This window comes from Sabethes cyaneus, chromosome 3 (genome assembly GCF_943734655.1).
Source record: "Sabethes cyaneus chromosome 3, idSabCyanKW18_F2, whole genome shotgun sequence".
Lineage (NCBI taxonomy): Eukaryota > Metazoa > Arthropoda > Insecta > Diptera > Culicidae > Sabethes > Sabethes cyaneus.
The window spans coordinates 248,945,057-248,958,488 of NC_071355.1; the positions used below are offsets into that span (position 1 = coordinate 248,945,057).

The window sequence follows — 13,432 nt, forward strand, 5'->3', positions numbered from 1 at the left end:
CTTTTGGGAGGGGACACAGTAGAGACCCGCAGACATGGTTCGAAATTCACCACATCTCTCGATGGGCACGCACCTTGTTCGGTCGGCCAAGAGAAGGCAAAAACTGTGATATGAATCGGTAAAGATTTTCCGCTCCCTGCTGCTGCTACAGGGGTGGGTGTTATGAGAAAAAGAAAAACACCCGCACGAAGTGGTGAAGCGACGCTGCGAAGTCGCAGCTTTGTTTGTTTGTTTTGATTGTACCACTGGTTTGCTACGATCGGATAAATTGTAATCCTATTATGCAGTTTGGCGTGTTGTTAATGGTGCTTATTATTGTATGCTTCGACGACGACACATGTTTCTTTGCACGAGCGCAACGCTACGCCGTTTGTTTGTAATTGCTACCGTCGCGTCGCCACTCAAAGGCTGTTTAATGTGACCTTGATCCGGTTCTGCGTTCGTATATTGATTCGCTATTGTTGGAGAGCTGTTGGGTTATTAGTTAAAGCTTCCATTCACCATTATGTTGATTATGGTCGAATTGATTTCCCTATCTTTTTTTATTGTTACGTATCTGTTGATAGCGATAGAGGTTTTCTTAACAGGTTTTAGCTAACAGCTGGCTACGTTCACCAAATTATCAGTACGAATCAGTCAAAAACTATCACTGCGAACCTGCATCCAAAATTTAATGAAGTAGGGGCATTTGTAGGGGTTGTGCAATGAAAAATAGGGCATTATTTTATTTTTTCGAGAGCTAATACGTTGTTTGTTTATTTTCTTCATGCTAATTGGAACATATATCAGGCTACATGTGAAATACGACATGTTGGTCGTTGTTGCTCAATGTTGCTTTTATCGTCACCTGAACATTTGTGGTACGTTACTAGGAACTTGGAAACTTACTTTAGTACATCGGGCAACAGGAACAAATGGAATGTAGTATGTTCCTACTAGGAACAAATACCGTTCTTATACATACTGCAGCAGCTAAGCTAGGAGGTGCGAAATTGAGCGTCTGTTCTCTTCGTGCGGGCGGCTTAAACAGCGTCTGTCTCGGAGCGAGTGACCCCGGTAAGGGAGACAATAACCACAGAACAGAAGTGGAAGTAGAAATCCAAACACGTACATGCTACTTTCTACAGATACTAGCGAACCTGGCGGTAGCGGGTCACTTTTTCCCACGAAAACACACGAACGCATACGAATGCACACGAAAGCATGTGAAATCTGCTATGCGATTGGCAGCGAGCGTTCTGCTTATATTCGCTTCTATGCGAAAACCTTCCCAAAGAAAAAGAAAAACAAAAAAGTCTCTGTTACCAGTTTTGATCGCCGAATCGTTCGGACTTCCAATTCTGTTCTGTGCCATAACTTTCATTTATCACGAACAACGAAATTGAAAATACGGAACGGATCAAACGGTGTAGGACAACTCCGAACTTTCCATGACACGGCACGCGCTGATTTGTTTTCTCGAGAGCTAGATTGACTCGGAGTGGAGACCGGTGCTGTTCAGGAATTTCGATGGGAAAATTCCGGAGAAATAGAGTAGATCCTATTGTAGACACTTCTTTCAAGTAGCACATCTACTACAGTGGCGGTAAAAAGGCAGAACATGCAGTCGGTTTCCTGGTGTTGGAAAAGCAAAAGCAATGACCCCGGTCGAAATTCGCAGAGAAAGTAGACCTGTGCAGAGATGTTCAGTGACCTTGCTGGCAATCTGCTTATTACCAAAACGGCGGTAGCAGCCAGGTGGAGGGAGCACTTCCAGACCTTAGTTATTGAATGGAGAGATAAATTCAGAGATCAGCAGGAACAGGATAAAAATTGTCAGCGATGGCCAAGCTGTGAAGCCACCAACACAGGAGGAGATTAAGAATGCAATTAGTAAGCTGAAAAACGGTAAGGCTGCTGAAAAGGACTGTATCTCAGTTGAACTTTTAAAAGCGGAGAGCGATCGGCTGTACAAAGAATTCCCAGGATCATTATCAGGATTTGGAAGGAAGAACAAATGCCCGAGGAGTGATTCGATGGCCTCATTTGCTCTATTTTTAAAAACGGATTTGTTTTTAAATCGACTCGAGAGTGAAAACTATTGAAGCAATATATTGCTCAAATTTGCCTAGAACGTACTCTCCCGTATCCTGTTCTGTAGACTTTTGTTCGTCGGCGAGTATCAAGCTGGTTTTTTGGCACTCTACAGAACACGAATCCTCCCGGTGGCCTTTAACGGAGATGAATCATAGACGCTAAAGGAAGCTAATCGACGACTGCCTGGGGGTTTTGAGAGTAAAACACTGCGAGGTGGCAAAATCGAAAATGGAATGTGGTGCAAACGCATGCACCCCAAGCTGTATCAAGTATACAAATATGCTGAAAAAGTGAAGATAGTCAATGTGGCAGGTTGCGGTGAGCTGGACACGTGACTCGAATGCCCAACGAAAGAGCAGCTTAAACTAAAACTTTTCAACAGAGAACTATGAAAATACCTTAGATTTCGGGGCAGACCCCACACCCGATGGACGTGCGCTGGCGAGTACGATGCACGTTCAGCTGGGGTTCGAGGGAATTGAAGAACAGCAGTCCAGAACCAAATTAAAGGGTGTCCCACATCAAATTGCACCACGGAACGCTGTAGAACATTACCTAATTGACCGATCCTTTTCAAACTTTCAGACAACAAAATATAACCCATTAGTAAGCTTTTGGCATATTTGTTTCATTCAACTTCATCTTACGCACCTTACGCTTAACTCCACTCAAAAAGTTTTGTACAACCTAGCTGCAGCTTCATCTGCACGGAAAACCACTTTTTCTTCATGTCTTCCTCAAGCTTGACCTCCTTGGGATACTTCCGTAATGTCTGCTTGATAATAGCCTAGTATTTTTTTGATGGGCCTTAGTTCCGGTGCGTTGGGAGGGTTCATGTCCTTGGGTACGAAAGTGACCCCGTTGCGTTGGCTTCGTACCACTGGCACATGAAGATAGATCCAGCCAGAAGCTCGTAGGGCCCTCGTGTTGATTCGACAGAGATGACAGATGCTTCTGTAAACATTCCTTGAGATAGATTTGCCCATTTATAGTCCCGGTAGTCACGAACGGTGCACTCCGTTTGCTACATGATGTATTTCTTAGCCAAATCATGTATTTATCGGCAAACTTTGAAAGTTTCTGCATACTTACTTTCTCCGTAACATCAAACTAGTAACGCGAATACGAGACACAACACTTATGGTTCTTACAAAAACATAAATACCTTATCCGCTAACCGGTTTCGGGTATGATGCTACCCATCATCAGAGCGGTGGTCGACCGCTGGTCGTGAGTTCGAAAACAGACACTGAGGAAGCCTGCAAGTCGAAGGCGAAATACGTATCTGATAATATGTTTCATTGATGGTTTTCGGTTTATTTCACCGAAAAACATCAATGAAACGTTTTATCAAAATTGTAACGGTGACGGAAAATAAAAAGAAAATACGTATCTGTCAAGAATAAAATATGCATAGTATAGAATTAAATTGGATAAGTTTTCTTTTTATTTAATTTCCAGATAGACTGGACAAAGAGAGAGACAGACTGGACAGACTCACTGACAGACCGGACAGACAGACCAAACAGACAGATAGATAGACAAACTGGACAGACAGACAGACAGACTGGTTAGACACACTGGGATAGACAGACAGACCGAAAGACAGATTGGACCGACAGACAGACTAAGCAAACAGACAGACTGGACAGACAGATATACAGATGGGACAGACAGACTACACAGAAGGGATTAACAGACGGAACAGACTGGATCGACAGACAGACTAGACAGACAAACAGGTCCAGTCTGTCTATCGGCCTGTCCTGTTTATCATTTGTCAGTCTATTTGTCTGTCCCGCCTGTCTATCTGGTCTATCTGTCAGTCTGTCCAGTTTGTGTATTTTTGGTCTGTCTGTCTATTCAGTCTATCTGTATGTCAGTTTGTCCAGTCTGTCTGTCTGTCCACTCTGTCTGTTCAGTCTGTCTGTTCAGTCTGTCTATCCGGTCTATCTGTCAGTCTGCCCAGTCTGGCTCTGTCTGTCCTGTTTGTCTATCTGTGCAGTCTGTCTATCTATTTAGTCAGTCTGCCTGTCTGTCTAGGCAGTCTATGACATATTCCAGCGTTACCATGTGAACCGCCTCCTGTTTCACCAAACTTTTGGCAAATACCTTGTAAAATGTTTGTTTAAACAGAAACCGATCTGCAAAGTAGGGATAGTGTCCAGTAACGCTGAAATGTGGCCTATCCAGTCTGTCTATCTGCCCAGTCTGTTTGTTTATAGTTTAGACTTAGGCGCTTAGTAATTGGTGGCCTTGATTTATTATCAGAGATGTCGGTCATAACGAAAATAAAAATAAGAAGCAAGCTGATATGTTCTGTCTAACCACGTCTGTAAATGAGTTTACCTGTAAATAGGCTGGACTTAGCTAATATTTGATGAAAATTTCTCCGAGTGCCCTTAGAGAGTATGAACTTAAATTCTGAGGAGTTTGACCAAACTCGTGTTTTAGTCTATGACCTTGAAATGCGGTCAGGCATTAATATTAATATTTTTTGAAATGATGGTGTTGGGAGGCGGTTCGCGGGCTGAAGCCAGATTTACGATTGGCTTAACCAAGACGATTTTTTGGATCGCACTAAATATAGGACCGTACTCAATCGATAACTATCACACAGCTAGCAGCCTCTCCCCTCTAGTCTATCTTTCAGTCTCGAACTAGAAATCCTTCATTCCTTTATCGTTGACCAATATCCAATCCTTTCCAGCTGTCCAATATCCAATCTTTTCCGAGATCCTTCCCTTGCAATTCGGCGTAGTAAAATTATTACAGCACTTTTAGTGAACTCTCATATATTTGTTCTATGAAAAAACTACATTTATTTCAGGCTATAAAATTGAACGCATACAGCTTGTGTTTATTCGTTCGCTATCGGATGGCTACTGATCAAGGGATCGTTATCTCTCATCGGTCTATCTCCTGGTTGATTCGTGTATGCAATTAGACCGACCCTAAGCTCTTTCTATGTTAGTGATAAAAATAGTGGTGTCTCCTTTTTACAAAAATCGATATCGTATAACAATTATATGTTGGATTGACGTATAAATAGATCAGTTATTTTGAAGCTTATGTAACATCGAACATTGCCGGCCCCCTTGAACTTGCTTCAATCCTTATCTTATAGAACAAATCTTTCACGAATATTAACAAAATAAAACAAAAAAAACCTTAAATACCACTATGGCAACTGGATGGCAAGGGACAAATTCGGTTGACTGGACGTTTGTAGATTCCGTTGGTCGTTTTCACGGTTACGACGCGAACCACTCCATCAGCTCCAGGATGCACGTCGATAATTCTCGCCATAGGCCAACGTAACGGCGGTAGGTTGTCTTCACGTAGTACCACGATGTTTCCCTGTTGAACTGCTGTTGTCTGTCGCTTCTTGCTGGTTGCTTGCAATTCGGTGAGATATTCGTTGCTCCAACGTTGCCAATAGTGCTGGAACAATTGCTGTCGTTGCTGGTAGTGGGTGAGGCGGTTGGTGGGAACATTGCGCACATCACGTTCAGGTAAAGCTTGCATGGGAGTCCCAATCAAAAAATGAGCCGGCGTCAATACCTTCAGATCGTTGGGATCATCTGATAATGGCATTAACGGCCGAGAATTGAGAGCCGCTGTAATTTGGACGAGTAGTGTCGAGAAATCCTCGTAAGACAGGCGGCGGTCACCGATTTCTTTCTTGAGGCACGTTTTAACAGAGCGAACGGCTGCCTCCCACAAGCCTCCGAAATTTGGCGCTCTAGGAGGAATAAAATGCCAGGAAATTCCGTGTTGGGCAAGTTCTGTTCCTATACGGTTATAGCTTGACTCATTGTTTAGGATGCAATATAAAGCGTTCAATTCGTGCTTAGCACCCGCAAAATTTTTTGCATTATCCGAGTGAACTTCGCGCGGTATGCCATGATATCCAATAAAGCGTCGAAAGGCAGAGAGGAATCCAGTAGTTGATAAATCACTTACAATTTCCAAATGCATTGCCTTCGTCGTAAAGCAGACGAACACCGCTATATATGCTTTGGGAGCAGCAGCACGTCGATGCGGAGGTTTCAAATAAAACGGCCCACAATAATCAACTCCTGTAATGAGAAAGGCTCCGCTTGGACGAATACGCGTTTTTGGGAGCTGACTAGTTGGTTGTTGAATGGGTGTTGGATTAAAGCGGAAGCAGCGATAACATTTTCGCAAGACTGAGTTGACCGCTTGCTTACCGTGTATAGGCCAAAACTCTTGTCTCATCGTCGACAACGTTAGTTGACGACCTCCATGAATTGTTTGTCGATGAAAATAATCTATGAGGAGTTTTGTGAATGGATGATTATTGGGTAGCACAGCGGGGTGCTTAGTAACATAATTTTGACTTGAGTGGCAGAGGCGACCGCCAACCCTAATGACGTTATCTTTATCTAAAAAGGGGCTTAACAATTTAAGAGTAGAATTTGGGTTCACAGCGTGACCTTTGCGTAGTTGTTTCAGATCATTTTCAAAGCATTCCATTTGCACCAGCTTTAGTAATGTTAGTTTAGCAGTTGCTATTTCGTCCACAGTAAGAAAAGGAGACCGATTGCGTTCATTCGGGTTGCGGCAATTCTGACAGAAGCGTATACAGTATGCTGTTATCCGAAGAAGTGGTTCCAAAACTGATCGTAACATGAACCATTCATTAGTGCCGGGTGAGATCTTGACAGCGTGTACAAGCTGTCTAGTTTCTAAAATCTCTTCCGAACAGCTACACGAATACGTCTCAGAAGGCCAATTTTCTTCAGTCTCTTGCAACCATGATGGACCTCTTTTCCAAAGTTGACTCTGTAAGAAATCGTCAATGGACATTCCTCTCGACACTAGATCAGCCGGATTTTCTTTCCCCGCAATATGGCGCCATTGGTGTCCATGGGTCAATGTTTGAATACTTGAAACGCGGTTTGCTACATAGGTTTTCCACGTGTTAGGAGGTGAGTTCAACCAGTGAAGTACAATTGTAGAATCCGACCAAAAATATGAGGTAACCTTGTTCAGAGCTAACGCTGGCGATACTTTCGAGTACAGAATTGCCGCCTCCTTGGCTGCTGATAGTTCTAAGCGCGGAAGAGTTACCCTTTTCAAAGGCGCGACACGAGATTTGGAGGACAAAAGCTCAATGTGAATGTTTCCTAACCGATCTTCTGATCTCACATACAAACAAGTGCCATAGGCTAGTTCTGAAGCATCGGCAAAACAATGTATCTGAACGTCAACCCATTCCGAAATGAATGCGAACCGATTGAGGCGTATTTCTGATAATTTGGGTAGTTGGCTATAGAAAGTCGTCCATTTTTTCTCCAACTCCGGAGGTACCACCGTATCCCAATTTGTTTGCAGCAACGCAAGCTGTTGCATGATGATTTTTGCTGACACAACTATGGGCGATATCAAACCCAACGGGTCAAACAGCTTAGCTATTTTAGAGAGTATGTGCCTTTTAGTCCAATTGACGTTATTATTGTCGACGTCGAAGACAAAACGGAGTTTGTCTGAGCGCGGTTCCCAAGTAATTCCTAAAGTTTTTATTTCTTCTCCAGGATTTAATTCAAAAGAAATAGAAAGATTTGTTCCAAGCTGATCTTCAGGTATCCCCGCTAATACGGCTGGGCAATTTGAACACCACTTTCTTAATGAAAAACCACCTTTGGACATCAATTCGTTTAGTTCGGTACGCAACTGAATCGCTCCATCGATATTAGAACTCCCACCAATGTAATCATCCACGTAAAAATCCTTGAGCAGCACTGCCTTCGCGTTTGGATATTTAAGCCCTTCGTCGACCGCCAGCTGATGAAGTACCCTGATTGCTAAGAATGATGAAGGTGTTAATCCAAACGTAACCGTTAATAGCTCGTACACGCCGATAGGCTCGTTAGGAGAAAACCGCCAAAAAATTCGTTGAAGTGAAGTGTCATGAGAATGTACGCGAACCTGCCTATACATCTTTTCGATGTCTGCCACTAGCGCTACTTCATGTTTACGAAATCGTATAAGAAGACTCAAGAGTTCATCTTGAATCATCGGCCCTTTGAGTAAAGTGTCGTTTAAAGAATATCCATTATTAGACCGGGCTGACCCGTCAAAAACAATACGGACTTTCGTTGTGCTGCTTGATTGCTTAACCACCGCATGGTGCGGAAGGAAATATACTTGTTGCTTCGCCAATCGATCAGACTCAAGTTGCACTTCTTCGTCTGACAATTTTCGCATGTGGCCTAAGTCCAAATATTCTTGTATGACGGAATGGTATTGTTTTTTCATGTCTAAATCACGATCCAATCGTTTTTCCATTTTTATAAATCGATCTAGCGCCATATTTCTAGATTCGCCCAACATCCTATCGAAATTTAGCTGTTTCGGAAGCTGTACCACGTATCGTCCATCGTCCAATCTGCTGTGAGTTTTCGCGAAGTGAGCTTCACTATCTTGCTCCTCTTTCGACCAAGCCGGTCGATCATCACAGCTCTCCATCTCCCAAAAACGTTCGAGTAAACCTTCCAAATTTTCCGATGCTGTGGCCAGACAGCAATTGATAGAAGTAGCCTTCTCCTTTGTGGCCTTTCCCGATACCACCCAGCCGAAAACAGTATCCACCAGAATGGGAAGACCAGGACCCAACCTAATTTGATTCCTCTGTCGCTCGTAAAGGAACCGATAGAAATATTCCGCACCAATTAAAAGGTCGATCCGATTGTTTATGTTGAAATCTGGATCTGCCAGTTGAATGCCCTCCGGAATTTTCCAATTTGATACGGAAACATTAGCTGCTGGTAAAACAGACGTCACTCGTTGAAGAATGAGAAAATCTACATTTATTGAGAAATCCGTTACTCTGGAACTAACGAGAGTGCTGACTGAGTGTCGAGCTTTAGACTCCATTTCCCCTACTCCGCAGATGGGGATGTTAACCGCTCTTCGGTTCAACTTTAGTATCTGACTCAACCTCTCGCTCATTATATTTGCCTGTGAACCGTTATCCAGCAGCGCTCTAGCTAAATGCATTTCACCATTCTGATCTCGTACTGCCAAGACTACCGTGGATAGAAAAACATACGAGCGACCATGCTTTGTTCCGACGCTATACGATCCTACTCGATGCTCCTCGTCTACAATTGTTTCCTCGTCTTCACCGCCCGTAGCTACGTTACATTCCCTCGCTTCGTTTGACGGCTGCCTTGTTGATTGACTGTCGTTAACTAGAAAACCGGGATGAATCAGCGAATGATGCTTCTTACCACACGTTCTACAGTTGAAAGCCGAATTACAATCTCGCACCCAATGACCCGTGCGAAAACAATTGCTGCAAAGTCGTTTAGCGTTTATGAGATCCAACCTCTCTTTATTGTTTAATTTCAAGAATTTAGCACATCGAGCCATGTAATGGTCATCCCCGCAACATGGACATTTATAAGTTGGTCGTTCGTTACTTGTAGCAGCATTTACAGCTAATCTTGGACGCCTGTTTGTAGTTTTTTGATCAAATTTTTCTGCCTCCACAGTGCTCGACGATAATGCATCCAAAACTCTAGTACGTTTTTCTAGAAAAGCAATCAAAACGGCGAATGTGGGCTCGTCTACCGAGGCCGCATGATCCTCCCATAGCTTTAAAGACTGGGAATCGAGCTTTGAGCACATCCAATGAACAATCAATGCTCCCCAGCTCTCCGTCTTTTCGCCCAGTTGTGTTAGTATTTTTAAGCGCTGTTCGAATTCATCCACCAAGCCATGAATTGCAATTGCCGACTCGTGTTGAATTTTTGGATATTCTATCAGAGCTTGTACATGACGCTTTTTTAAGAGGTATTCATTGGAGTATCGTTTTGTAATTGTCTCCCATGCTATCGCATAATTACCATTTGTGATGGTCAACGATTCGATGAGTTTTGCAGCTTCGCCTTTCAACGCTGACTTCAGATAGTGAAATTTTTGGACGTCACTTAGTTCCACCGATTCATGAATGAGAGACTCATAAGTAGATTTGAATGACAGCCAGCTTCTATAATCCCCATCAAAATCCGGTAACGTGATCTGGGGCAAACGAACTCCGCTATGCAATCCCATGCCGCTGTTGTTTCGTCCCATCGTAGTGTCTAGATTTTCTGCAGGGCGAGTTGGTAATGTTTTCTCGAGCAACGCCGCACGAATTTCAAAATACTGGTTCTCGAATCTTTCGTGAGCTCTGTTACTTTCTTCCTCGTGATCTCCATTTTCATCTAGATCCGCAATCTCCTCTTGTACGGTTTCGAATTCCTCCCATTTTTTGTCCAACTTTTCCAACCTGCTTGATATTTGTCCACTATGCGTTTCCACACTGTATGATTCCAAAAATTGCGCGTGCCTTTTCAGTGACACAAACATGCGCTCACGCTTTTTAATCCTTTCTTTGATTACTTTATCTGCCATATCCACTACCACTACCAGCTGAGCAATGACGAGAGACACTCCAACCGAAAAAGATAAAACAAAAGGAACCAGGAAGCACCGTCTCTGAGGTAATTTGCCTTGGACAGGTACTCACCTGAGGCCTGTCCGAAAAAAGGCCTTGTATTTAATTTTTCTCGTTATTCGCCAAAGACGCCTGTGCACTCAATACTAGTGCAATTTCTGTCGATGTAAAATGTTAGGCTTCAAACCGCAAATGAATTACCACTCCAACCACGACGTAAAGTTGATCCAAAGTATGAAAGGTAATAAAAAAGAAACACGTAACACCCAACCTTCCGAATGAAAATATTGGACAGGCACTCACCTGAGGCCTGTCAATAATAGGCCTTGATTGAATATATATAAACGGCAATTAATCCCATTGATATCGGTGAATTGTGCGAGGTTGAGCCCAGAATATTCCAGGTAATTTCAGCTTCCGCCTTAATATGTCCTATAAAGAGTACCTCGATCCCAACCGCCGATGATCGTCACCGATTTGATTTCCACTTATACGCTGTAGCTTATTGCTACGAACCAGGAAAGCCGCCAATGCTCCAAGATGTAGTAACATGCAAGACAAAAATGATCCACGTAGCACCGAAAAGCGAAGGTAAAGGTTTGGAAGGCCACTCACCTGTGGCCTATTTGATATAGGCCTTGTATTCAATTATTAGTTAGCAGGCTAAGGAAATACGACCGATGCTGCTATTACACTATAGTACCAATATGGTTGATATAACGTATTGTAGCTCATAGGTGAAATATTTCACATCCAATCAATCGAAGCAAGTGCCAGCAAAATGACGGAATAAAGCCAATTTCTCCTTTGTACGATACAATGCCTTCAGAATAATAGACCAGCTTCAACCGCGAATCCTGGTCACGGCACCATATGTTGGGAGGCGGTTCGCGGGCTGAAGCCAGATTTACGATTGGCTTAACCAAGACGATTTTTTGGATCGCACTAAATATAGGACCGTACTCAATCGATAACTATCACACAGCTAGCAGCCTCTCCCCTCTAGTCTATCTTTCAGTCTCGAACTAGAAATCCTTCATTCCTTTATCGTTGACCAATATCCAATCCTTTCCAGCTGTCCAATATCCAATCTTTTCCGAGATCCTTCCCTTGCAATTCGGCGTAGTAAAATTATTACAGCACTTTTAGTGAACTCTCATATATTTGTTCTATGAAAAAACTACATTTATTTCAGGCTATAAAATTGAACGCATACAGCTTGTGTTTATTCGTTCGCTATCGGATGGCTACTGATCAAGGGATCGTTATCTCTCATCGGTCTATCTCCTGGTTGATTCGTGTATGCAATTAGACCGACCCTAAGCTCTTTCTATGTTAGTGATAAAAATAGTGGTGTCTCCTTTTTACAAAAATCGATATCGTATAACAATTATATGTTGGATTGACGTATAAATAGATCAGTTATTTTGAAGCTTATGTAACATCGAACAGATGGTTTTTCAATTGATGGAAGGACGATAGGGGATGTAATGAAATTTTTTTGAGAAAGGAGGGGAAAAAGTGGAAAGGAAGGGGGGGCAATAGGTAGCTACGCTTAACAAGTTGTTGTGACTCCTATCTTTTGTTCAATGCTGGAAGGTCATGGATCGAACCAAGCTTTTTGGGCCCTATTCTGTAAGCCACGTCGAGCAACTCGGCTCGACTCAGTCACTGTCGAGTGTCGAGTGCAAGAAGAACGGGCAGCATAGCGGCTCAATGCACGACCAAAACAAAGCTAGCTCAGGCGTCACTTGGTAACCGTTTAGTCACTAGCTTTTTGGCGGTGGACTCAGTCGAGTTACTCGACAAAATCGGGTCGCGTGTGACTTACATAATACCAAAAGTCGACTATTCGAGCAAAGTGACACTCGACGTGACTTACAGAATAGGGCCCATAATCAGAGATGTAATGAAAACCCGAAGACCCGCGCTGAGAAACGCAGACTAACACGCTTACGGACGAACAATGTCACACGCAGTACCTTGCAATTCGTAAGGGCCTGCATAGTGTCGTCGTCCTGAAAGTAAAAACAAGTTAGATCAAAACTTCTCGGTCGGTGGTTTCTACAGTTGACGGAGGAAGAGGCACAATCTGTGTGTCTAAAAATAACCCAAAAACCAGATAGGTCGCTGCATTAATAAGGGGGTTTGCGCAGTTTTCTTTTGTCCAGAGCCTCTATGGTTCAAAGGTACACGGGTACCAGCGAGCCACACGCCCTGGCAGGTGTTGTGGGTTCAAATCCGGTTATAATTCGTGTCCGATTATATTCTCTGATTATAGCTTGGTTCGACCCATGCACCTTCCAGCATTGGACAAAAGATAGGAGTCACAACGACAATTTGTTAAGTGTAGCTACCTATCACCCCCCTTCCTTTGCACTTTTTCCTCGCCTTTCCCAAAAAATTTTCATTACTCTCCCCTACCGTCCCTCCATCAATTGAAAAACCATCGTTTCAAAAAATATTAATCTGAAGAATTTTCCAAGCAAAAAATTAGACGGATGAACCCGAAAATGCCTCACAATGAATAATTCATGTGAGGGCCTACAAGACGGCGAAGCATCAGTTTCGATCTTATAAAGAAAATCATGGTTAAAAGTTCACAAAACACTAAATTTCTTATCTGTGCGGGGAGTGAATTGCCCTAGCTACTTGCGGCTAAATGGTTATTCCAACAGAAAAACACGATATAATTTTTGATGTAATAATTTCTATTTTTATGATTCTATTTTTATGACATTATGAATAATGTCGACTTCATTAATGAGTCAAAGTATAACCACTTGAGGTCAGTTTTGATCACAATTCACCAACCTTATTATACTCAAATTGTCTGTTAGGGTATGTTGCTACATCGTCGTAATTGCCTATTCCCGTCCTATCCAA

General features: G+C 42.9%; 1 protein-coding gene across 1 annotated transcript in view; it reads left to right on the top strand.

The window, feature by feature from the left end:
• Window positions 1–13,432, top strand: part of LOC128743855 (angiotensin-converting enzyme) — a 257,876-nt gene that overhangs the window by 170,112 nt on the left and 74,332 nt on the right. The window lies entirely within an intron of this gene.